We start from the raw sequence: 27,394 nt of genomic DNA, 5'->3' as shown, positions 1-27,394 counted from the left end.
TTATTGTGTTTCGCTTGATGACCGTTTTGTTTTGCTTTTGTCTCTCCAGTTTCCTGACACATCCCAAGCATCTGGCAGAGGGTGGGCACTCGATAAACAACTGTTCAGTGAAGGATGAGCAAAACAGATGTGATCTCTGGCATCAGGAAGGGGGCGGTCCACAGCAGTGACAGCTCTTTTCTCTGAGCGTCCTTTTGGGGTTGGGACCTCAATGAGCCTAGTGGGCATGAGGGCGTCCCCAGGTGGAGCAGGAAGCATGGCCTCTCTGGACGGAAGCTGCTGAACCACAACCTCAAGAGGAAGAAGTTATTCCTCAACCCCCCTAATTTTATTGGCATATATTTGATAAATAAAATATTTAAAGTATACAACATGGTGATTTGATATGTGTACGCGGTGTGAAAGTCCCCATTCATTAACATATCCCTTACACCTCACATAATTGTCTTTTTTCTTTTTTTTGGTGTGAACACTGAAGTTCTACTGTCTTGGCTCAGCAAATTTTATTTTATTTTTTTTAATCAGCTCACGGGATCTCAGTTCCCCGACCAGAGACTGAACCTATACCCTGGCGGTGGGAGCACAGAGCCTCAAGCACTGGGCCTCTAGGGAAGGCCCAGCCAATTTTAATTATACAATAAAGGATTGTCAACTACAGTCTCTGTGGTACACATCAGATCCTCAGTTCTTAGGTAACTTGCAACTGAAATTTTGTACCTTTTTATCAACCTCTCCCTAGTGCCCTGACCCCATCAGCTGCTAGCAATCACCATTCTACACTTGATTTCTATGAGTCCAATTTTTTTTTCAGATTCCACAGATAAGTGATATATTTTGTCTTTCTCTGTCTAGTTTATTTCTCTTAGTGTAAAATGCACAAGGTCCATCCATGTCTCCACAAATGACAGGATTTCCTTCTTTCTCATGGCTGAATAATATTACTGCTGCTGCTGCTGCTGCTAAGTTGCTCCAGTCCTGTCTGACTCTGTGAGATCCCATAGACGGCAGCCCACCAGGCTCCGCCATCCCTGGGATTCTCCAGGCAAGAACACTGGAGTGGGTTGCCATTTCCTTCTCCAATGCATGAAAGTGAAAAGTGAAAGTGAAGTCGCTTAGTCGTGTCCAACTCTTAGCGACCCCATGGACTGCGGCCCACCAGGCTCCTCCGTCCGTGGGATTTTCCAGGCAAGAGTACTGGGGTGGGGTGTCATTGCCTTCTCCAGAATAATATTACTACATATATTTAAATATTATATATAATGGAATGTTGTATATATATATCTATATCACATTTTCATCTGTTGATGGATACTTCATATCTCAACTACTATGAAAAATGTTGCAATCAATATGGGAGTGCAGATATCTCTTCCAGGTAATGACTTCATTTCCTTTGGATACACCCAGAAGTGAAATGCTGCATCACATGGTAGATCTATTTTTAGTTTTTTGAGGAACTTGCATACTGTTTTTCCCACAGTGGCTATGCCAGTTTATATTTTCACCAACGGTGCACAAAATTTCCCTTTTCTCCACATCCTCGCCAACCTTTTTATTTAACTGTTTGATAATAGGCATTCTAACAGTTGTGAGTCTTATCTCACTGTGGCTTTGATTTCTCAGATGATGAGTGATGCTGAGCACCTTTTCATGCACCTGTTGGATATTTGGATGCCTTCTTTGGAAAAATGTCTATTCAGACCCGATGCTTGAATTCAAGACCCTAAGTTGTCATCTTGGTAATGTCACCAGGAATTATTCCTTATATGGCAGATCACTTAGTTTTATATTCCTGTGTCTGTTTCCTTTCTGATAGTCATAACTTGTTAATAAAATTTTATTCAAAATTCCCGCTTGCATTTAGCCCTGCTCTGAAAATTTATCAGAAATTGTGTGTCCACATTTGAGGCCAGTTCCAACAAGGAGGCTTCATTCACTTCATTGATTCTCTAGGGAAGAGCTATTCTATAAGGTGAACCATCTCAGACAATGTAGGAGTGATCTTTTGGGTCAAGACCACCTTCCAAGCACCCGAGGTCCCTCACTGATATCTAGTGACTTCACTGACTCAACTAGCCTCCCTGCTGTCTGTGCTATCCTCTTCAGGGAGTCCACATTTGGTGCTTGGTATGACGGTGAATATTAATAGTCTGGGAATTTCTAGAGGAAAGGAAAACTAGTTAATTCAATTGTTTCCTGATGACAAGAAATCTTAGTAGAAGCAGAATTAACTGTTTAAAGCCATAACAATGTCATTTAACAAAATTTTCATGTTCTAAAGAAATAATGATCATTCTCTGTGCTCAAATAATATATTCCTTTTCTTAAATTGTCTCATTACTTTACAGACCCTTCAGAAGCTAGCACAATGTCTGGGCCATTTACTGAGCAACATGGATGCTCAATCCATACAAACAATCCAACGTCCTGTCAGCCAACAAAGTCAGAATACAGAGCTCACACTATTTCCTTTCTCTCTTTATGCCCATAACTATAGACAAGTGTCACAGTTAGATATTTAGTCCCCCCAACAAACAAACAAACCATTTTCTCCCAATTAGTCAACTGGGCCCATGACACTGTAGTAATACTACAAGGAACATTTACTTCCCAGGAGTGAAATTTAGTAGTTTTTGCCATTTTCCTTTAATGTCCAAGTTTGAACTTCCTTGGAAATTAATTCAGTTGTGGGGTACTGTAGAACTGTGCTTGGTAGCATCCGGGACAGCCTGTAACTCTCTACCAAGATTTAAACCACATCAACTTGCTTCATGCCGCTCCCAGGGCATCCTTCCAAAGCTGTCTTAAAAGGAAGAGTCGATGCACGATACTGGATGCTTGGGGCTGGTGCACTGGGACGACCCAGAGGGAGGGTATGGGGAGGGAGGAGGGAGGAGGGTTCAGGATGGGGAACACAGGTATACCTGTGGCGGATTCATTTCGATATTTGGCAAAACTAATACAATATTGTAAAGTTTAAAAATAAAATAAAATTTAAAAAAAAAAAAAGGAAGAGTCATTGACCTGAGCATCCGTTCAAAGTTTTAACAGACTAAGGCATGTAGAATGCACTCTCCCTCGTATATTTTATTTTTAACAGTTATTTCAGTAGAGCAAGTCCAGGGTTTCCTTTTATTAAAAGTACTTTTGTGCCATGGACTTCTTCAACACTTTGGTGAAACCAAGAGATAAATGCATGAAATAAAAAACATAGAATTACAAAAGAAATCAATTATTATTATTTTTGACATTCCATGGGCCAATACAGAACTTTTTATTCTCTAAAATTTAAATCTGTGGTAGAAGTCTTAACTAGTCATAGTATTAATTACTGTAATCTAATATACCTGCATTTACTTGGAACTGAGTATAAAATTAATAACTTAGCAATGTAAATGGTAGTCTATGAAAATATTTACATCTAAGTAAATAATTTTAGCAATCTTGGTGTTAGCATCTCCTGGTGGACCACCCTTGTACTGTACCTGGTTGCCACATACTGTTGTTCTGTTGTTTAGTCACTCAGTCATGTCTGACTCTTTGGGACCCCATGGACTGTAGCCCTCCAGGCTCCTCTGTCCATGGGACTTCCCAGGCAAAAATACTGGAGTATTGCCATTTCCTTCTCCAGGGGATCTTTCCAACCCAGGGATGAAACCTGCATCTCCTGCATTGGCCAGCGGCTTCTTTACCACTGAGCCCACCAGGGAATGGCTTGGATTCTTAAACTTTTCCAAATCCCTCTCAAATCAAATTATTTTAAATTAACTGAGAAATTCTTGAGAATTTCTAGGTAAGGTTTAAAGAGGATGTTCTGGTCCATGTATAAATGGCTTTCTTCCATCACCTGAAATTTTATATAACTTGCCCCTTTCATATAGATATATGGAATATATCATGAATAAATGAAAGTCTGTCTTTTTGCTCTTCTCATCCCAACCAAGTATAACCAGTGAAAAGATCCTTCTTGGTCTTACTCTACTGGAGGATGAAGATGGAGCTCTGTAAGCTAACAAAGATTGAATCTGGTGATTGCTCTAGAGACTTCTCATCTGCTTACAATTTACCGAGGTCTGGGAGTCATTATCTGTGTTGGAGTTAACAGCAGAAGAGCAAAATGAATTATTATTATTAACTTAAAAATTGTTACTAGTATGGCTACCATTACTGAGTTCATCTGTTGATTAATCATAAATATTTTACCTGTAGGACATGCCCTAATTTCAAATTTGACTGATACTACGTATAGCTCATACACAGGCATTTGTGCATGCATATGCCATAGAGATTATTCAACAAATATTTATTAAGTGCCTATTCTGTATCACAAACTTGTATAAACTAGAAGTATGTTGATATGTTCCAGGCCCAATTAAGCTTCTGACACCTCCCAGCTTTAATTCTATCAAGTGCAAAATTTCTAGCAATGAACAGCTTCTATTTTCAATTGGCTTTCAACATGTTACAGTGATACTCACAAAACAATCACCAAAATCTCACTTTTAGAAAATTGTAAAGGGTATGAAAACACGTCAGCCCAAGGGCAAAATCATTCAGCAATTTAAAAGTGAAAGCAGAAATTTGCTAGAGAAAGTCATCTTTTACCTTGTGCTCTGGTTTTCCCTCTGAAGAGAGGAGTATGTGTGGTTAACTTTTATGAAAGGCCATTTCCATTTTGTTTTCCAAATAAAAGATGTGCTAATTAGGCCTGGAAGTCAAGGATTTTACCAAAAGGGATAAGATGAGGCTATTTCCAATTAGCATTTTGTTTGGTTGATATCACAGCTTTAAAATGTGAGGAACACAAAATACCCAAGTGAATTTCATAACTTCCAAGGCCATTTCAGAGGTTCTTCGAGCAGAGGTGTACGCATGCTCAGACGCTAAGTCATGTCCGACTCTTTGGGACCCAGTGGATTATAACCCGCCAGGCTCCTCTGTCCATTGGATTCTCCAGGCAAGAATACTGGAGTGGGTTGCCATGCCCTCCTCCAGGGGATCTTCCCAACACAGGGATCAAACCTGAGTCCCCTGAGACTCCTGCATTGGTAGGCAGATTCTTTACCACTTGAGCCACCTAGGAAGCCCCTAGAGCAGAGGTAAAACTAGACAATGCCCCAAATATGTTCATTAGCGAGGCAGACCTTTGCAGAGTAACGACAAGTCTTTTCCAATCAAACCAAAGCCAGTAATTCACTTTCTGGAAAGATAACTGAAGCAAGCAGCTATTTGTTACTTGGAATCGCTTTAAATTATTTTAGAAAACGTCAGAAAGTAAATTACATTCTCCTTCTTGCATGTATTTTTCCAGTTCCTTTTCAAAACAAAATGTTCATTTAGGGCCATGACAGCGAAAATAGAAATGTCTTTGGCATAAACTTAGCTTACTAGCCTCTGGGCAAAATAGAAAATTGTTGTTAAATTGGAGTGGACCAGAAAACGGATGACAAAACTTGTTCATGAAACTTCTGCTAATAACAAACATTTGTCCTATGGCACGTACTGTAAGCAACAACACATGATCCAAATAGTCAACTCATTGGAAAAGACCCTGATGCTGGGAAAGATTGAAGACAGAAGGAGAAGAGGGTGACAGAAGATGAGATGGGTGCACGGCATCACCAATTCAGTAGACAAGACCTTGGGCAAATTCCAGGAGATGGTGAGGGACAAGGAAGCCTGGTGTGTTGCAGTCCATGGGGTCATGAAGAGTCGGATATGACTTGGAGACTGAACAACAACGACGGCAGGTGGTATTTTACCATATTTTCTTAAATTTAAGACATCATTGATTGAGAGAGTCACCATTTTATGCAGCAATACAAAAAAAGAGTATACACTCCCAATCAATCTATGACAGAATAATGCTGGTTCTACTTGCAGCCTGGGTGGGCCACGCAGTCTGCTTTGGCCAGAAATTTCTTTCATCTCTTCCAAATTATTTGACATTTTCTCTTGCCTCAAATTGCACTGTTTGGCCTGTAACAGGAATACTTTTGCACTTATCTCAGTAACAAAATGTAACAAAGCCTCCTAGACCTGTAAGATTTTCCCCTCCTCAGTCTCCTAAAGTGTTTGGCTGCTCTTTCCAAGAAAAGAAGGAATTGCAGTCATTCCTCCCACAAAAAACATTGGCTTCAACTAGTATCAAATTCATGGCCAGCTGCTGTCTTTCTGCATAGACGGTCACTTTTCATGGCAAGGCTGAATAATAGGCTTCTTGTTGAAGATGTTTGAAATTGAAATAACAATTACACTCACCATGCACCTCCCCAGCACTGCACATAATCTCAATCGACACAGCAACAAAAACAGTGATGACGATGTCTACAGGCAGTGGCCACTCCACCATGACTGCTGCCTGGCTGACAGCAATTCTACAACGACTCTCAATTTCAGAGCTGGTCAAATATGAGGAAAAATGTGCATCTTGGAATCAGCAGCACACAGTGTTATCTCTTCACACACTGTACAAGGGCAGCAGACTCAAATGTCCACAAAATCATCTACATTATGTACATTAAGCCAATTCTATATAAACAAGTACCTTTTATGTCAACTGTTTCTTGCCTCCCATTTTTTTCTTCTAAAATTATTTTATTGTACTTTATTTGTACATCTCTAAGCTTTTTGTCCAAAAAAAATCTTTTTGTAGAAAATCATTCAGAAATAAGTACTCAAAGCAACCTGGAAAAATTGCTTTGAAAAGTTTCCTGTCTCATTTTTAATAAAGATGTGGATACTGTCCACCATAAAGGAAAAACCAGGCCACACACCAGGGATGATACCAACTGAAGAATACATGGCCCATCTACAGGCGGCAGCAGCTACACAGCTCAGATCAAAAGTTACCCTGTCAGCAGTCCTTAAGACTTTGGACACAGTGTTGCCCAATCTTTTGATTTCTTTTCAAGAGACACTGGGAAACTGGATTTTTATGTTAAATCTCTTAATTTTTACGTTTTGGCAATTATTTCAAAACACCATACAGGCCACACAGAGCAAATCCGTGTGCTACATTTGCTTCACAGTTCACTAATTTGTGGTCCCTGCAGGATAACCTAACAGGTCAGCCACGTTATAAACATGGTCGTTTGTCCTGCGGGTTGATTTAGCCAAACCCCTCTCAATATGAATGACAAGGTAATATTACAGTAACGTCTTTGCCATTGAAGCATCAGGGCATGTTAGGTACCAGTAGGAATACTGAACCAGAAAATCTTTCCATTTTGAATATTTTTGTTATAATTATGTATGTGTCACAGAATCAACTTACCAGAAGAATTTCAAGTTTTGCAACTGGGAATGAGCAGGAAAGTAAGAATTATCTTTTCAGTCCCATGTAATTCTTTAAGAATGAGAATGACTGCTCTGGGACCTGGTCTTGCTCAGGGCCTTGTTGAACCAGAGGACGTGCAGTGAGGCGCCTCCCCGCTCTCCTGGGGCTGTGGGAGGAGGGAGCACAGAGGCTGGGACCAAGAGTAACCAGAAGCAGAGGGTGTGGAGGACTACCAGGGATTACCCTTCTCAGCACCCCTGCATACTGGGCTTAGAAAAGAAAGCTCTTTTTCTTTCTCTCTCTCTTTTCTCTCAAAGAAGGGTAATAGAAGAATAAATGGAAGAGCCGTTTACACTGTGGTTCGGCCCAATTCATTCATCTCTGATACAAAGAGTTTGAGTCCGCCAAAACGCTGATTCCTGAATATATTTGCTTTCATGAATGGGATTCAAACCAGGAATTCTTCATGGCTTCTTGATTTTCTAGGACTCAATTTTTCCATCTGTAAATAAGTAGACAGATGAAACAAGTATTTTTCAATCTGTGTTCTTTGAAGTGAAGTGTTAGTTGCTCAGTCATGTCTGACTCTTTGTGATCCCATGGACTGTAGCCCACCGGGCTCCTGTGTCCGTATATATATAATTTATTTATTTTTGGTTGCACTGAGCCTTTGTTGCTGTGTGTGGGCTTTCTCCAGTTGTAACGTGAAGGCTTCTCATTGTGGTACCTTCTCTTATTGCGGAGCACAGGCTCTAGGTGCGGGGGCTCAGTAGCTGTGGTACACGGGCTTAGTCGCTCCATGGCATGTGAGATCTTCCTGGACCAGGGTTCGAACTCGTCTCCCCTGTATTGGCACGCAGACTCTCATCTCATAGCCCCAGGGAAGTCCTAATCTGTATTCTGAGAAGCTTTAGGGACTCAGGTACTGTGCTTAAGGATCTGGTTTTATATAATTTGCATTTGGTCGTAAAGGTAAGGCTTCCATTTAGTAAGAAAATATAACACCTAAAGAAATACAGTGAGTGAGAAACACTGGCTAAGTGACATAAATGATCTGCAAGGAGGCCAGACCCTTTGATTCTATAACTTCCCCAACTCGCATGTACATTTCAATATCGTTCTCACAAAGTAAGATGCAGAGATATTTTCAGATTAAAGAATCACTCCAGCTTTTACCTAAGGCAAATGAGCCAATATGAGCATTCTGGTAAGACTGGGTATACAAAATTACAAATGGCTTTGATTTTTCTCTTCTAATTGAGGCTTTAGTTTTTCAGATTTTGCAAGAGATGACAGCAAAGAGCATAAGTCTGGAGAAAGCATAGAAAAAGGAGACCCTGGCATCTAGTCACTGTCGAACACGTTTGCTGATGGAGTCTGCGCAAACAAGTAAAGAGGAGAACCGAGGTCATTTTCAGCACAGAAAGGTTCCAGACCATTTTCTTTGGGATATGCACAGAATTGAGGTTAAAATAAACTCCATTATGTGGAACAGGCATTAAATTTAACTACTCCTTGGACACAGTCAATGATTTCCCACCCTCTTCTGCCTGTGCCCGGAAGGTCCTCCAGCAGGGTCCTCCCCACTTCTCTAAATCCAAGCTGAATGGTGATTTCATTTCCAATCTGTGTTTTCTCACTCCTGGAAACTCCCATGGCACCCACTATCTTTTACAATTACTTTCTATAAAAGGCTAGTTTTGTAAATCCCAATTAGATACACATATGTATCAGGGAAGGGGTTTCCCTGATGGCTCAAGTGATAAAGAATCTGCCAATGCAGGAGATGCAGGTTCAATCCTTGAGTTGGGATGATCCCCTGGAAGGGGAGATGGCAACCCACTCCAGTATTCTTGCCTGGAGAAGCCCATGGACAGAAGAACCTGGTGAGTTACAGTCCATAGAGTCATAAAGAGCTGGACATGACTGAGCACACACGCGTGCATGTATTACTTACTTATATACTCCTGCCCTGAGGGACCACTAATCGCTCTTCTATATCCCCCATGGATTCTTGGCACATATCAGTAGGTAGTAATCAGTACCACCACTGCAAGATTAAATACACTAATGAATAACTTTTGCATCTATGGACACAACTATTATATGAAGAATGATAAAAATAGATTCAAAAACACTTTGAGAAAAAAATGGAAAAAACTTAATTGTTCATATACTAGAATGAGATTAGATTGCATCATGAAAACAATGCTTACAATACAGCAGTGAGTGAGGCAAAAGATGTTAAAAGGCATAAAAAGAGAAGAAAACATTTCACAAAAATGTTTAAGATGATTGGATTCAGAGTAGTATTTTTCTCTATGTTTCAAGATTTGATAATGAGGCTAACACTACTTTAATAATTAAAAACAAGAAGAAACAGGCTTTGGGTTTCTATGCCAGAGGAATATTAGTGGGACTTTGTTATAACATGGATTTGAGGTCCACATGATTGCCATTTTTTAGAAGAAATCATTTTATAGCAAATCCTCCTTTTTAGTAGTACACAGAGTAAAAGTGGATAGCCCCCTCTATGAGTTTCATCATGGGCTTTCCTTTTAATAAATTCCATTCCAGGGAGAACAGCATTGTAGCAACATGTTGTGTCTCACTCTCAAAGAAAATTTCATAAGCAAACTGAGCCAATTTGTTTCCCAGTGTATATTTATCTCCATTAAGATCCCAGGGAGTAGAAAAAACATGGTAATTATCTAGAAGTTCTCTAAATGCTTTCATGGGTTAAGCCATGAGCTGAATTAGGTCCTGGAAGGTTCCCATCTAGTAAAGCAACAATGTCTGCTAGTAACCTGAAGAAAAGACCCAGAACATTTGGACCTTGGGCAAGTGGCTGACCTAGATTCAGATGACAGGCCACTAGACGCTGTTTCCAGGGATGGTGGGGCGGGAGGGGCATGTCTACTCCCAACTTCGCTTTAAAGTTGTAAGTGTGTAAACATGCATGTGTCTTCTTTTAAAGACAGCATACTATTTCCAAGACAGCAAATGAAGGTGGGCTATTTTATCACTTTGTTTCAGAAGGACCTAGATACTTCAGAAGGCTTCCCTAAAGGAATCTATCTAAAATAACACAGTCTACCTCCTTATTTCTGTAGATCAAAACAGAGGTACATACTCAAAACTTCTGGCCTCATTTCTGTTAGTGCATAAATCACCCAACCCCAAAGTGCCCAGTTAACAATATAAAATTCCAATTTAATCTCTCCCATAGGTCTTTTGCTCTGTGACAGAGTCCCACACAACTAAATATGTTTATAACTATGCTGTAATGTTCCTGAAAACATTTTTAACTTCCTGATTTAAAGAACAGCCTTTCCTAAACCTTTTCTCTTTCTCCTGCCTAGGATGTAGATGTGAGAGTCAGAGTCACAACAGCCATATTGTAAGTATGAGGGAATAGCCAAAGAAGTGCAGAAGTCTTAGCTCTATCATCGTTAAGATGCTAATATGAAACAAGAAACGATCTAGCTTCAGTTTCTTGTTATTTATGTGAGTCATGGTGGTTGGATTTTTCTGTAGGTCACAGCATTCTTATTTCTTAGAACCCATTTATTGCCAACTTTCAGTACTGTGGTTTATTTCATTTGCTTTTTTCTTTGCCAGATTCTTTGTCCACTATTCTTAGATTCACATGTTAAAGAATGTCCATTTTTTCACACGTATCTATGGTATATATTCCACTAATAAATATAAATATAGTGTTTACTAATGTATGTTCCTCCAAACATATGTTTGAGGATTATACTTCACACAAAAAGAGAGAGAATGGGAAATTTTGTGACCAAATATATTTGGAAAACATTGGATAGTCTATTCTAGAGCTTTGCAAAACACATAAAACTGTTTCAGACTTTGATAAGAAGAATAAATAAAATAGACAAATTAGAATGACATTCAGATACACCCCTTTAATTGACCACCAATTTGATTTTTCAACCAATCCCTTGATTTACTGTACACCTCTCAGAATTAGGATTCTAAAGACTATATGTGGGAAACATTTACTACATTCATCCATAATGTTTCAATAATGTTCATATTAATATTTTTGATATTTTAATAATTATTTCATATTTTCTTATTTGCTAATGACAGATACATTCTAAAGAATTTCAGAGAAACTCCCAGGGAATCCAAATCAAGATATATGTCGACACAAACCAAAGAAAGTCAAACAGTAGTGAAATTTGTGATTGCTGCTGCTGTTGCTAAGTCGCTTCAGTCGTGTCCAACTCTGTGCGATCGCAGAGACGGCGGCCCACCAGGCTCCCCCGTCCCTGGGATTCTCCAGGCAAGAACACTGGAGTGGGTTGCCATTTCCTTCTCCAGTGCATGAAAGTGAAAAGTGAAAGTGAAGTCGCTCAGTCGTGTCTGACTCCTAGCGACCTCATGGACTGCAGCCTACTAGGCTCCTCCGTCCATGGGACTTTCCAGGCAAGAGCACTGGAGTGGGGTGCCATTGCCTTCTCCGGAAATTTGTGATTACTTCAAGCTAATTACAGATCCTCCATTTTCCTTGGCTAGAAGATTTGACCCCTGATACTGGCGGCCACAGTAGCCCACATGTGCATTTTTTGGATGGAGACAACTCTTTGCAGACTAAACACTGGAGACGTGACACCTTGCTAGTCTTTGCCACTGCTCTCTGTGAGGGCATTGCTGCGATTCTGTGAAACAAAAAATTCCTGCTAATCTATGACATACTCAGATTGTCACGTGTTCTTCAGATCCTTCTTTACCTTTAATGCTGAACTTGCTTTCCCTTTGTGGGATAGCTTATTCTCTCAGCAGAGGCATCTGCTGCGCTTCTAAGGAATCATAGGTTGTAATCACCACCACTCCAGCATCCGTTTCCAAATGACTTACTCTGTGCCATGAGCCCAACTATCGGGGTTTGTGTGTGTTGGGGCGGGTGGGCGTGGGTGTGTGTGGTGGTGGTGGGGGGGTGTTTGTGTGTGTTTTTCTTTCCTTTTGCTCTCTTCACATTGTCTCAACTTTTGAGCCAGAATAATTTAAGCACTAGGGTCTTGTCGGGTTTTGCAACCATGAACTGCTTTGCAAAGTCTAGGCGTTTTGCCAGAAATCTAAACTTTGTTGAACTATGTGAAAAGGTTAAACATTTCACAGAGTTTTGGCCCCACCCCCACTGCACTCCCAGACTCTGCCTTGTTCTTAAATGTCTGTTTTATCAAGAAATGGAATAACTAATAATGTGCCGGATAGAACATTTTCAACCATCACACTGTAACCATAGTACTGCTAAGAACCCCAAACAAATGTTCATCACACATCTCTACATAATCAAAAAGAGCTGGGGACAAAGAGTCAATGTAGTCTGTTCTAAGATGAAATGCTATAAGCTTTTTCATACAATATATCTTTCTAAAATGAAGCTCTTATTCATTGCAATAATTTTTGTTAACAAAGACTTTCCTAAAATTTCCCTCAACAAATAAAAATAAATCACAACCTCCCTCATCTGGAGGAAAATATAAAATACTGTTTCCTAATGCCCTCGTTTTGAAAGCCTTCTTGGGGTTATTTCCAAGAACAGCGGATGCCTGTTTACTCTCACGAAAGATGTTTCTGAGGTTCTCAAGCCCACCCAACAAGGATATTGAAGGGAAAGGAAGGAAGTAAGCTGCGACTCATCCTTGAGTCACCCAGTTCCCCACATTCCATCTGAAGTCAGTGCTTTCTGTCTCTGCTAGACGGTTTCCCAAATTTGCTGAGTCTGTCCATCTTCACTACCACCACTCCAGTTCCAGCCTCCACCCCAACATTGGCCCCTTAGCTGGCCTCTCTTTTTACCCTCTGCTTCCATTCTACCCTGGGATGCCAGGCCTTAGAATAAAAACACAATCTTCTTATCCTGCTTTATAAGGCACTTCTCAAAATCTTTCTTCATCTTGAACCATCTCCTCCTCTTCTATCAGACTCCAGCCACTCAGGTGTCTTCTTTCTTGTCTGCAAAGACCCAAAGTTTATGGCTGCTGCAGGGCTTCCTTGGTGGCTCAGATGGTAAAGAATCTGCCTGCAATGCAAGACACCTGGGTTCGATCCCTGGGTTCAATCCCTGAGTCAGGAAGATCCCCTGGAGAAGGGAAAGGCTACCCACTCCAGTACTCTTGCCTGGAGAATTCCATGGATAGAGGAGTCTGGCAGGCTATAGTCCATGGGGTTGCAAAGAGACACAACTGAATGACCAACACTCTCATTTCACTTTCATACCTGCTGTAGGGATCCACATGGGGCAAGCCATCTCCTCATCTTCGTAGGGTGGCTCTTCCCTGTCATTAACTCTCTGCTTAAGCCTGGTCTGCCTAGGACCCCACTAGCTTTCCTTAATCTCACAGTCATTAAAAAAACCCTTCTCCCCAAAGCCTCACTTCTTCTCACTCAGATTCCCCTTTTAATATACCACACTGCACTTCTGCTACCCAATATTTGCCTAGCTCTGCACTTACCACCTACCTGTCTTCTGATCCCCTCCACTGGACATGAGGAGGAATTTACTAGCACACACCTATCTTCGGTCCACATAATAATAATAATAATGCTTGGAACACCAGAAGGACCAAATAAACAGGTATGGAATGAGAACATGAGCAGGATAAGAAGTGAAAACCGGGTGCCTCTCTCATCTCCTATGGCCCAGGCATGGGAAAATGTGACAAGACCCAGTGAGCAGGTGCTTTGGGGTAAGAGCATGTCAGGGGTTGGAAATCCTAATCGGTGTCTTAGGATGGACTGTGAGCTTTAACAAACTAAACCAGAGAAAATAACAGTTACTGACATAAACAGAGAGAGTTGTATTTGTCTTCACTCACAGGGAAATGAACTTTACCAGGAGGCTGTGTTTCGGACATGTTTGGTATAATTTAAGCTATTGCTTTGCAAGGCAATGTTCTGAGAAGAAATGTCCTTAAGCAGAGAATAAATAATTTTTCCTTAACATATTAAGGGAAATTACTGCAGATTTTCTCCTAAATGGCAATGACTCTTTAAGAAGTTTACAAATACCATTCAGTAAAGTACCAGAGTTCTTACTTCTCAGCAAACAGCCAACTGAGATGACTCACATCCATAGGTTGAAAATGATATCTGCTAACAAAGATCAGGGCCAAAGTTGGTCCCTGGAAATGTGCTTAACCAAACTTTGGCTTCTAAAGCGGGTTTCATGTGGAGCCAGGATTAACAAGGGAAAGCATGACCAGAATGGAATGTGAGGTTGAGTGCTGCGGAGAAGATGTCCCCAGAGCTGTGACCTGCTTTGGGTCAGCAGCCTTGGGAGCTGGGTTTGCTTCAATCTTGTATAATTTTGCTCTCACGACCTGTCAGTGGAATAGGAAGAAAACGGCAAAGGGCCCTGGGTGAGCAAACACACTAGACTATGTTTGTAAAGATAAGAGAAAAGGTAAAGATCGTGGTAAGGTCATTCTGGGAGACTGCAGATAAAAACCAGTTTGTTGATAAGGAAAGAAGGAAAGTCAATGAGCCCCAATTTTATAAATAACAGAGTTTCCAGGAGGCCCCATTTTCCCAAGATTCATGCTTCCATGGGGCAAAGTGAAACCTGAGTGTGATAATATTAGCAGTCAGCAGAGAGCTTCTCATAAAAATCTCGTATTACCATTGCCCACACAATAGAAATGTGTAAAAATACGAGGTGTTGATCATGATAACTTTGACCACTTAATGCGAGGAACCAACTCATTGGAAAATACCCTGATGCTGGGAAAGATAGAAGGCAGAAGGAGAAGGGGATGACAGAGGATGAGATGGTTGGATGGAATCACCAACTCAATGGACATGAATTTGCACAGATTCCAGGAGATAGTGAAGGCCAGGGAAGCCTGGCGTGCTGCAGTCTACGGGGTCACAAAGAGTCAGACATGACTTAGTGACTGAACAACAATAACAAAATCATGATAAGCATCTATATACTCCCAAAACCTCATGGGGGAAAGTACATGATAAGGAAGATGGCAATTTCTTCTGAAGAATAGCCTGAAAAAGAAAATTATAGACTTGGATCAAAAAAGCCATTACTGTCTTTCATCTGTTTATTTAACAAGTGTTGATTGGGCCCTACTTGATGCCAAGTACTATATCAGACACTGTGGAGATAAAGATAAGTAAATTATACATTTTGAAAACAGATTTCAGGAAAATGTGGGCTCTCATAACCTGTGTAAAGTAGGCAGTGATAGCAGTGGTGTCAGGCCAAGGGAAGGACTGGTTGACAAATCAATGGGAGAAATAGGAGCATGTTAAGGCCTTAGGTTCTTTCTGGAAAGATTGATCAAACACCTCTTTTTCTTTCCACTTACACCTCCATCACAGTTCAATGAATTCTGCTAAAGCAGAACTAAATTCATCCCTTTTCTGAAAAGGTGTTCTAATCCCTAAGGACAAGGCAAGAAACTTCTAGACAGGTCTCTAAAATAGTATCAATGTCTTCTCCCCAAATCCTCCTCCCCATCATATCTACAACATCCCCCTACCAAAGTGAGATGTTTCTCTTAATTTTAATTATTATTGAATTAAGTAAGAAGCTCCTGGGACTTCCCTGGTGGCCCAGGGGTTGAGAGTTTGCCTTCCAATGCAGGGGATACAGGTTTGATCCCTGCTCAGGGAACTAAGATCCCACATACTGAGGGGCAACCAAGCCAGCATGCCACAATTACTGAGCCTGCATGAGGAGTCCACGTGCTAAAACTAAGACAAAAATAAATAAATATTAAAAAAAATAAGAAGTTCCGCCCACCAACTTTGATGCTTCTTGGATGTAGTTTGTAGGTGCATTTGAATCCATTTCCTGAATTTTTTTAACTTTCAGATTTCTTTGCCACCAGTATCTGATTTTTGGATTAAAGTTGATTGGATCCATCTATTCATTCAACAGATGTTTACCACTGTGCGCCTCCACTTTGTGCCAGCTACAGAACGAGGTGATGGGAAGAGAAAGGCAAGCAAGCACAACTGATCCTGCCCTCAGGCACGGACTTCCTAGTGAACACCAGTCAGTAGCGAATTCCAAGAGGACTAAGGACCAACACAGAAGATAAGTACCAGGAACCAAGAGGGCACGTCACCAGACAGTCTTGGGGTGTCAGGAAAATTTTACAGGGGAAACACCATCAAACCAAAACATCAAGGATGACAAGAATTTATCCAAGTAGACAACAGAGGGAAGAATGTTCTAATCAGAACTAGACATAGTTTCAAAATTCCAGAGATGAGAGATATGTTTCAGAAATTACAAGTATGTAACAACTGGGATGGGGGGCAGTGGGAGTGGGGTGGGAGGTAGGACGGAGGGCTGGGAGGTGTGGATGGTACTCACGTTTTAAAGGAGGTGAGCAAGAGAGAAGCTGTAAGGACTCTCATAAGTCATATTAAATATTTTTAATTTCATCCCTAGGGCACTGGGAGCCTTTGCAAGATTTTAGGTAGGGAAGCCACAAAAATCAATTTCTATTTTAAACAGTAACACTGACTGCAGACTAAAGAACAGACTTCCGGGATTTCCCTGGCAGTTCAGGGGTTAAGGCTCTGTGCTTCCACTGCAGGGGGTGAAGAATCAAGCCCTTGTTGGGGAACTGAGATCCCACATGTCTGATAGTGCAGTCAAAAAAAATTTTTTTTCTAATTTTTTTAAATTAAAAAATTAAAATGCTGACCTTTATGTTTAAAAAGAAAACAGATCTGAGGAAAACATGGATGATAATAGCCCACATAAAAGTTGAAGATGGTCAGAGCAATGGTGTCATTGGCCAAGCGAGGGACTGTTTATTAGGAAGGGAGAAAATTGAGCATGTCAAATGTTGATATTAACAAATCCATACAGAAGACTTAAAATATAAAGAGAGAAGACAATCAGTAAAGCAGTCCTTGAGGACATAAGATGCACTGTGATCCAGAAAGCAGCCTGGAGAAGCAGCCTTGGAGACACGTCTCCCACTGGAACAGGAGGACAGAGGAAACAGCAGACGTGGATAAGATCAAGTCTGAAATTTGGTGGCAGGAATTGAGGAAACTCTTTTGCTTCTGTTTTCTCTGAGATCCGCTGGCAAGATTTGCTGCCAAGAGTGGCAGGGGAGGAATTAGGGTAAGAAGTGTGAGAAAAGAAAGGAATCTGAAATAGCCACACTGGAAAATGGCAAAGAGTGATGCCGTGCACACACAGTGTCTGGGTAATGTTGAATGTTTGCCTGAGACCAAAGCCACACCCTTCCAGTGACATGAATCTGCTCAGTCCTGTGCATGCTCTAAGAGAGCAGACGTTTGGAATGACTTGGCTTTAAGGTGGGTATGGAGGAAGAACAAAAGAGCAGAAGAGTCTGAGGACATTGACCCAAAGGGAGAAAGCATTAAAAGAAAGCTGAAAAGAAATGAAATCAGGATGAAGAAGAGAGATGGAGATAACAAAAGGGGCAAGAAACTCTATGATGTAGCAGGTCAAGCGTAATGCAGGTCATGATGATGAGAGATGGCAGGAAACGAGGTTGATGTGGAAGACTGGCGTGATGGATTTAAACATTCAGAGGTGGAGAGAAGTTCCAGGAGATAGTCCAGTTGTATTCAGGAGAGGGAGCCGTTGAAGAGGCCTGGAGGAGAAGGTCATTGGAGCTGAGACTGTTAAGAAACCAACAGGCAAGGTGCTGCAAGAGCAGCCAAACCCAGGTTAGACAAGAAGATTCTTAAGAAGGCATGGTCACAGATAAGGTCAATGAAGAGGGATAAAGACCACACAGTCAGAGAGCCTGAGCCCCAAAGAGGCAGGAGTTTTTATGTGAGGGTGGGTGAGAAGTGGTTTAAAATAAGCCCAAAAGAGGGATGCTCAGCCTGAAAAAGTTGGACAAGCCACCCAACTCTACTTTAGAGAGCTCTGGGGGGAAGCCATTTCCTCAGAAGCAGCCAGATATCTGAGCCAGGAGGTGAACAGCACCAACAGAGGTGGGCTGCAAATGGAATGGTGTCGGTTAAATACAGAGAAGGGTTCCACAAGTCACAGGTCAAATCTGAGAGGGTGGGGGCTAATTCAAGATTGACTTCAGGAAGAATACCTGAGAAAAGAAAGAACTGGAAGGTCTTATGTCTTGCATGTTGATCAAGGACATTAGAGATGTGAGGTATGGTGGGTTCAACTGGTCTCAGGGTTTCCAAAGAATGAGTCACAAGCTCCCCCTTGGATGTGTAGACACTTTAGGCTGCTTAGAAAGATTTAGTTACAGACTGGATTCAGTTTTGCTTACTAGGGAGCCCAGCTGAAGTGAGGAGGCTAGACAAAGAAAGGATTACTTGTCCCCAAGCCTCACCTGTCAGGAAGGGCAGGAGTCACTGGACTTTTGACCAAGTGCATGCATGCACTAACACTTCCCTGGTGGCTCAGATGGTAAAGCATCTGCCTATAATGAGGGAGACCCGGGTTCGATCCCTGGGTCAGAAAGATCTCCTGGAGAAGGAAATGGCAACCCACTCCAGTATTATTCTTGCCTGGAAAATCCCATGGATGGAGGAGCTTGGTAGGCTGCAGTCCATGGGGTCACAAAGAGGAGATACCCCTCATCCAAGGTAAGGAGCAATGGCTGCGCTTTGCTGGAGCAGCCGTGAAGAGATACCCCATGCCCAAGGTAAGAGAAACCCAAGTAAGATGGTAGGTGTTGCAAGAGGGCATCAGAGGGCAAACACACTGAAACCATACTCACAGAAAACTAGTCAATCTAATCACACTAGAACCACAGCTTTGTCTAACTCAATGAAACTAAGCCATGCCTGTGGGGCAACCCAAGATGGGCAGGTCATGGTGGAGAGATCTGACAGAATGTGGTCCACTGGAGAAGGGAATGGCAAACCATTTCAGTATTCTTTCCTTGAGAACCCCATGAACAGTATGAAAAGGTAAAATGATAGGATACTGAAAGAGAAACTCCCCAGGTCAGTAGGTGCCCAATATGCTACTGGAGATCAGTGGAGAAATAACTCCAGAAAGAATGAAGGGATGGAGCCAAAGCAAAAACAATACCCAGCTGTGCATGTGACTGGTGATAGAAGCAAGGTCTGATGCTGTAAAGAGCAATATTGCATAGGAACCTGGAATGTCAGGTCCATGAATCAAGGCAAATTAGAAGTGGTCAAACAAGAGATGGCAAGAGTGAATGTCAACATTCTAGGAATCAGCGAACTGAAATGGACTGGAATGGGTGAATTTAACTCAGATGACCATTATATCTACTACTGCGGGCAGGAATCCCTCAGAAGAAATGGAGTGGCCATCATGGTCAACAAAAGAGTCCGAAATGTAGTACTTGGATGCAATCTCAAAAACCACAGAATGATCTCTGTTCATTTCCAGGGCAAACCATTCAATATCACAGTAATCCAAGTCTATGCCCCAACCAGTAACGCTGAAGAAGCTAAAGTTGATCGGTTCTATGAAGACCTACAAGACCTTTTAGAACTAACACCCAAAAAAGATGTCCTTTTCATTATAGGTGACTGGAATGCAAAAGTAGGAAGTCAAGAAACACCTGGAGTAACAGGCAAATTTGGCCTTGGAATATGGAATGAAGCAAGACAAAGACTAATAGAGTTTTGCCAAGAAAATGCACTGATTTTGCACTGAAGAAAAGCCTTCTTCAGCGATCAATGCAAAGAAATAGAGTAAAACAACAGAATGGGAAAGACTAGAGATCTCTTCAAGAAAATCAGAGATACCAAAGGAATATTTCATGCAAAGATGGGCTCGATAAAGGACAGAAATGGTATGGACCTAACAGAAGCAGAAGATATTAAGAAGAGGTGGCAAGAATACACAGAAGAACTGTACAAAAAAGATCTTCATGACCCAGATAATCACAATGGTGTGATCACTCACCTAGAGCCAGACATCATGGAATGTGAAGTCAAGTGGGCCTTAGAAAGCATCACTACGAACAAAGCTAGTGGAGGTGATAGAATTCCAGTTGAGCTATTCCAAATCCTGAAAGATGATGCTGTGAAAATGCTACACTCAATATGCCAGCAAATTTGGAAAACTCAGCAGTGGCCACAGGACTGGAAAAGGTCAGTTTTCATTCCAATCCCAAAGAAAGGCAATGCCAAAGAATGCTCAAACTACCGCACAATTGCACTCATCTCACACGCTAGTGAAGTAATGCTCAAAATTCTCCAAGCCAGGCTTCAGCAATATGTGAACCGTGAACTTCCAGATGTTCAAGCTGGTTTTAGAAAAGGCAGAGGAATCAGAGATCAAATTGCCAACATCCGCTGGATCATGGAAAAAGCAAGAGAGTTCCAGAAAAACATCTATTTCTTCTTTATTGACTATGCCAAAGCCTTTGACTGTGCAGATCACAATAAACTGTGGGAAATTCTCAAAGAGACAGGAATACCAGACCACCTGACCTGCCTCTTGAGAAATCTGTATGCAGGTCAGGAAGCAACAGTTAGAACTGGACATGGAACAACAGACTGGTTCCAAATAGGAAAAGGAGTACATCAAGCCTATATATTGTCACCCTGCTTATTTAACTTATATGCAGAGTACATCATGAGAAATGCTGGGCTGGAAGAAACACAAGCTGGAATCAAGATTGCCGGGAGAAATATCAATAACCTCAGATATGCAGATGACACCACCCTTATGGCAGAAAGTGAAGAGGAACTCCAAAGCCTCTTGATGAAAGTGGAAGTGGAGAGTGAAAAAGTTGGCTTAAAGCTCAACATTCAGACAACGAAGATCATGGCATTTGGTCCCATCACTTCATGGGAAATAGATGGGGAAACAGTGGAAACAGTGTCAGACTTTATTTTGGGGGGTTCCAAAATCACTGCAGATGGTGACTGCAGCCATGAAATTAAAAGACGCTTACTCCTTGGAAGGAAAGTTATGACCAACCTAGATAGCATATTCAAAAGCAGAGACATTAGTTTGCCAACAAAGGTCCATCTAGTCAAGGCTATGGTTTTTCCTATGGTCATGTATGGATGTGAGAGTTGGACTGTGAAGAAAGCTGAGCGCCAAAGAATTGATGCTCTTGAACTATGGTGTTGGAGAAGACTCTTCAGAGTCCCTTGGACTACAAGGAGATCCAACCAGTCCATTCTGAAGGAGATCAGCCCTGGGATTTCTTTGGAAGGAATGATGCTAAAGCTGAAACTCCAGCACTTTGACCACCTCATGCGAAGAGTTGACTCATTGGAAAGGACATTGATGCTGGGAGGGATTGGGGGCAAGAGGAGAAGGGGACGACAGAGGATGAGATGGCTGGATGGCATCACTGACTCAATGGACGTGAGTCTCGGTGAACTCCGGGAGTTGGTGTTGGACAGGGAGGCCTGGCGTGCTGCTATTCATGGGTCGCAAAGAGTCGGACACGACTGAGCGACTGATCTGATCTGATATGATGCATGCACTTGTGAAGTGAGTCACTTCAGTTGTGTCCGATTCTTTGTCACCCCATGGACTGTAGCCCTCCAGGCTCCTCTGTCCATGGGATTCTCCAGGCAAGAATATTGGCATGGGTTTCCATGCCCTCCTCCAGGGGATCTGCCTGACCCAGGGATTGAACCAGCGTCTCTCATGTCTCCTGCATTGGCAGAAAGGTTCTTTACCAGTAGCACCATCTAGGAAGCCCTTAACAGTGGTGCTACCACTTTAATTCTCAGATTCCACTTATTTTTGTATACATTTTCCCCACAATAATCTTTGCAACAGAAAGATTCAGTCCAGAACCCTTTGCAACAGAAAGATTCAGTCCAGAACCACATTTGGCTCTGCTGTCCCCAGCCTCCTTCGGCTGATCCAGATTCTCAGTCTTTCCTTGATTGCCCTGACACTTTGGAAAATGACCAACCAGCTCCTTTGTAGTATGTCCCTCAGTTTGGCTTCACTGGGTGTTTCCTCCTGATTAGATCCAGACTGTGAATTTCTGGCAAGAATATTTCAGAAGTGAAAACATGTACTTCTCACTTAATTCTGTCAGATGGCAAATGGTTTCTGTTTGTCCATTACTGATGATGTTTACTTTGATCTTTTGAGTGAAGCCATGCCTGCAAGGCTTCTCTTTTGTAAAAAGTTCCTCCTTTCCCCTTAGAAATTAATCATTATTTTGTAGAGAGATACTGTGTAACTATATGGATATCCTGATGCTCTTCAAATTTTCGAGTTATTCATTTGTAACTAAGAATTTATTTGTAACTAAGTGGATCGCCAATTTTGTTCAATGGGTTTTAACCCAGTACTATAATAATTTTTATGCTCCAATTGCCCCAAACTTGGCTAGAAGGAGCCCATTCAAGGTGAATTGTTTCCTTTTGACGTGTCCCCAACATCCTTCAAGTATTTCCTTGCTTTCTAACACAATATGTCCTAATCTTGTATTTTCCCCACCTGTCTCTGGAATTAGCCACTTCTTCAAGGATCCCTGGTTCCTTGGCATGGAAAAGAGTATTTAAAAGCCACATTCTGAATGCTAGATGTGCTCACTGTTATTGAGATGTCACTGCTCCAAGCCTCTTTTGTTGGAAAGAATCAGGAAATACATGTAGGTCGTATCCAAATCACTTCCATATCCATCTAGTTACACCTTTCATTATTTCTATATCTATTTACTGATCTATCTACTCATCTATCATCTATCTATCCATCTACTATTTCTCCATCAATCTATCTACCTACCTACTTACCTGTCGCAGACCCTGAGTTCACATGAACACTCCCAAGTCCAGTCCAACATAACAGGGTTTATTCTAGTTTCCTTCCTTTTCATAGTCCTAACTCCCTTCTCCTAAAGTGAGAAAGTCGTCTCCACTTACTGTTAACGTATTCACTCAGTGGGTCAACCCCACTTACAGGTCTTCACCCATGTGGCTGCCTCCTCTGTCTGCCATAGCTCTGATTCCATATTCCAAGTTGCACCTCCACATGGACAGCTTCTCACCTCACCTGGGCCCTGACACTTCCTATCTCCCCTTTGCAGAGAGACCCTACTCCTCTTCCTGGAGCTCTGGCATCCCTCACTGTGTCCCCCTTCTCCCCTCTACTTAGTTTCTGGCACTCCAGCCAAGGTCTTTCTCCACATGGATAGTCTCCTGTCCCTGCTTGAGCTCTTCCACCAGCACCAGGCAAGCACTCCTTAAAAGATGTTCTTCTAGTCTTTCTTGGGCTCCCACTCTGCCCTGGGACACCTCTTACCTTGCTCAAGCTCCAACCCTTGATGCCAGTTTCTCATCCCCTCTGCATGGATGCCCTCCTTAGGCAGTTTGGGCTCTGACTCCCCAATCAAGCCTCCCCTCCCTTTCGCAGGCATACCCTTCTTGCTCTGCTAGGGCTCTGACAATGAAGCCCTAGTGTGGACCACTATCAATCTCCCTGCAATCTCAGCCCCTGTTAGCCCTTCCTGACACACATACCTAAGATGCCTGCTTTGCTCCACCTAAAGGACTGAGAGCTGAATTTTTCAGGGGAGGTGGAAAAGGGTTCTGAAATGCTTTTAACATAGACAATGAAGGGCTTCAAGATGTCTTTAAGACTTGTGATTTATCATTTTTAATCTTAACCATTATCCCAGTATTACCACTGTTACGATACTAATGATAACTAGTTAGGACTGTTATGCTATTAATTTATCAGAGATGAATAATACTTAGTGAGTTTATTTGCATCTCATAAAATATAAAACTAGCCTTTTCAATTTCAAAAATAGTCTTTCAGTTTTGAGGAAAGATTTATTTTATCTGATTATACATCTCTCATGAGCAGATGGAATGGCCCACACACAACATCTTTGTCATTTTGAAGAAGATTATGATTGAAAAGTTTTTGAGGATTGTAGGTTTATAGCAATTGTTTCATAAATTAATAACAAACCATGCAAATTCTAAAAATTATTTGTAATCACCATGGTTTTAAGGAAAGTCTGGCTTCAGTCATGATAGAACCAACTCTTTGGACTACAGTTACTGCCTGGAAAATGCCATTTTTTCCAATTCTTTTAATTTTTCGTGCACATTATTGGATACTGATGTAGACTAAGAATATGGATGGCATTTTTATAATTTTTAACAAGAGCAGAAAACCAATTTACAAAAGAAAGTTAACTTTAAATAAGAACTCATTCTTTTTATCATGTTCACTGTCAGATTTTGTGTAGAAATGTGATGTGTGTGTGTGTATCACTTTGTATTCAAGTTTTCTCTATATAGTTTTATTTTAGTAGATTTCAAGTTAAATCCCTTATTAATGGTTCACATTTGTGGAAATTCTTTATTCTTATCATTTTAAAATATTCACAATTTAGGCACAGATGTGCTACCAATTCTATATTTCACTTTTTCATTTCAATAGCATGGACCCGTTTAAATAATAATCAGTTAAAAAGTGAAACTGTTGATCTAATTATTTATTTTTGTGTAGCTCAAAAAAGAATAAGCCAGGTATTATTGAATTTAGTTTTTTCCATTGAAGGTTTTTATTTTTTGTAAAATATATGTGTGGCCATTTCTTAAAACTAGCACATTTCACCCTGTTTCTGCATGAAGCTCAATTTAAAATAAGCTGCTTTGAAATTCAATAGTGGCCAAACTAGAATGTCATTTTCCTTCTGGAAGGGACAGAATAATTCTTCTTCCCTGATGTAAATGGAAAGAAATTCATTAATTTTCTCTGATATTAACCCACACATTTTATAGGCATTTCCTTTTTCTGAGAATGCTAAAACTGCAGTAATTTTAGCATTATATTTTACTTGTATTTATTTTTCAGAAATCCATTATTTTTAAAAAAGTATGACAGTACACAAAACTTAAAGCTTTTGCAATATAATGTAACATACAGATTTCAATAAAGGCTACAATACTGTGTTACACAATTTGTTACTTTCACTAATCACAAGATCACCTTTAAACAACGGGTTTGATTGTATGAGAGATGCCAAGTACTGATCAATCCCCAACCTTGTTGGAAACCAATCTTTTTTCTACATTACCTTTTCTTATCTTCTTATTTGGAAACAACACATCTTTATTCTATTAATCTATGAGATTCAGGAGTGATTTTTTCTTTTCTGCTTGCATTACAAAATGACAATGAAGGTGTCCCCCTCCCGGAGTGTGGTTTATGATTTAATAATGCCGTAGCTCCTGGCCCTGTCAAGTATTCTTTCTCTGAAGGCATATTCTGAGGCCACAGTCTCAGGCACACCTCATGTCATGTGGGGATCAGGAACAGCAAATCTCATAAATGGTCTGCTTTATAGCCCCACATCAGGAGAAATGCAAGATTTTTGCCATATAATTTCTCATTCCACTGAAGCTTTTCCATTGGCCAACTCATAAAAATTTATATTTTTCACTTCAAATGCTTTAATACTTTTACCAGTCTCATCACTGAATATATGTTTGTTTTCACTAAATTATCGTGAATTCTGCCTTTCACTAAAAGGACAATATGTACATTTTCACATTTTAAAATATAATATCATTAAATTCTACATATAGTTTTTATTATAAAAGGTGATGTAGCCTGTGGCAGTCTAGAAAAGGAATAAATTAAGACATACGTTATCTGATTTTTAAGTCTGAAGAAATGTGTTGTAATATTTGGTATGAAGCAGATGAACCATAGTATTGTAATCAAAATAATATCTATTAGATATGGTCCTACTTCTTCTGAAACTTTATTCCCTAAACTCAAATGAATGAATTTCCCCTGGGTAAATGTATCTCATCTACAATTAAAGTCTTAATTAGATCGACACTTGGAGTTAGGTGTGATGGATTAGACTTTCCCTCTCCCAATTTAAATTGTTTGAAGTTTTTAGAGGAAGCATGCTATGGAGGAACTGGAACTAATTTGTTTAATTTCCATAATACATGTGTCCATTTGGTTGAACTCTTGACTTAAGTCCACTTTCAAGGATAGAGTAAGGCTCTGTATAAATGTGGAAAGCTTGGGGTATGCTAATGAGAACCATTTGGTCAGCTGCTTGATATTCACTGGACATGATAATCATATTGCCATATAGTCAGTAAATGCCACTGTAGGGTATGATTTTTAAATACTTCGATATGCAAGAAAATTGCTCAGCTAACTGTACCTTTAGGCTGCATTCAGCTCGGAGATACGTTAAACCAAAGATGTGTGACTCTGAGGCAGCCCTAGGGAGGAAAAAGGGAAAGGAAGGGACAGCTGTGGTCCTCAGCGGTAACCCTGCTTGTGGGACAATGAACTAGTATATAAAAAAGGAGCGAGTCTGTGAAGGTCTGGTTATAGGGTTGGGATGAAGGGATGAAAGTGGGAAGAGAAAAGAAGCTATTAAAAACCAGGAAGGGGTTAAATTTCAACAGTGAACACAGACAAAATATCAGAGGAGAAAATGGTATTTACCAGGTGTCAAACTACCGCACAATTGCACTCATCTCATACATTAGCAAAGTTATGCTCAAAATTCTCCAAGTTAGGCTTCAACAGTACATGAACCGAGAATTTCCAGATGTTCAAGCTGGCTTAGAAAAGGCAAAGGAACCAGAGATCAAATTGCCAACATCTGTTGGATCATAGAAAAAGCAAGAGAATTCCAGAAAAACATCTACTTCTGCTTCACTGACTATGCTAAAGCCTTTGACTGCGTGGATCACAACAAACTAGAAAATTCTTCAAGAGATGGGAATACAAGACCATCTTACCTGCCTCCTGAAAAATGTATGACTTCCTGTATGAAGGTCAAGAAACAAGAGTTAGACTCGGACATGGAACAATGGACTGGTTCCAAATTGGGAAAGGAGTATGTCAAGGTTGTATGTTGTCACCCTGCTTATTTAACTTCTATGCAGAGTACATCATGAGAAACGCTGGGCTGGAAGAAGCACAAGCTGGAATCAAGATTGCTGGGAGAAATATCAATAACCTCAGATATGCAGATGACACCACCCTTATGGCAGAAAGTGAAGAGGAATTAAAGAGCCTCTTGATGAAAGTGAAAAAAGAGAGTGAAAAAGCTGGCTTAAAACTCAACATTCAGAAAACTAAGATAATGGCATCTGGTCCCATCACTTCATGGCAAATAGATGGGGAAACAATGGAAACAG

This window comes from Bos javanicus, chromosome 17, assembly GCF_032452875.1.
Source record: "Bos javanicus breed banteng chromosome 17, ARS-OSU_banteng_1.0, whole genome shotgun sequence".
Classification (NCBI taxonomy): Eukaryota; Metazoa; Chordata; class Mammalia; order Artiodactyla; family Bovidae; genus Bos; species Bos javanicus.
This window is presented reverse-complemented; position numbering follows the sequence as displayed.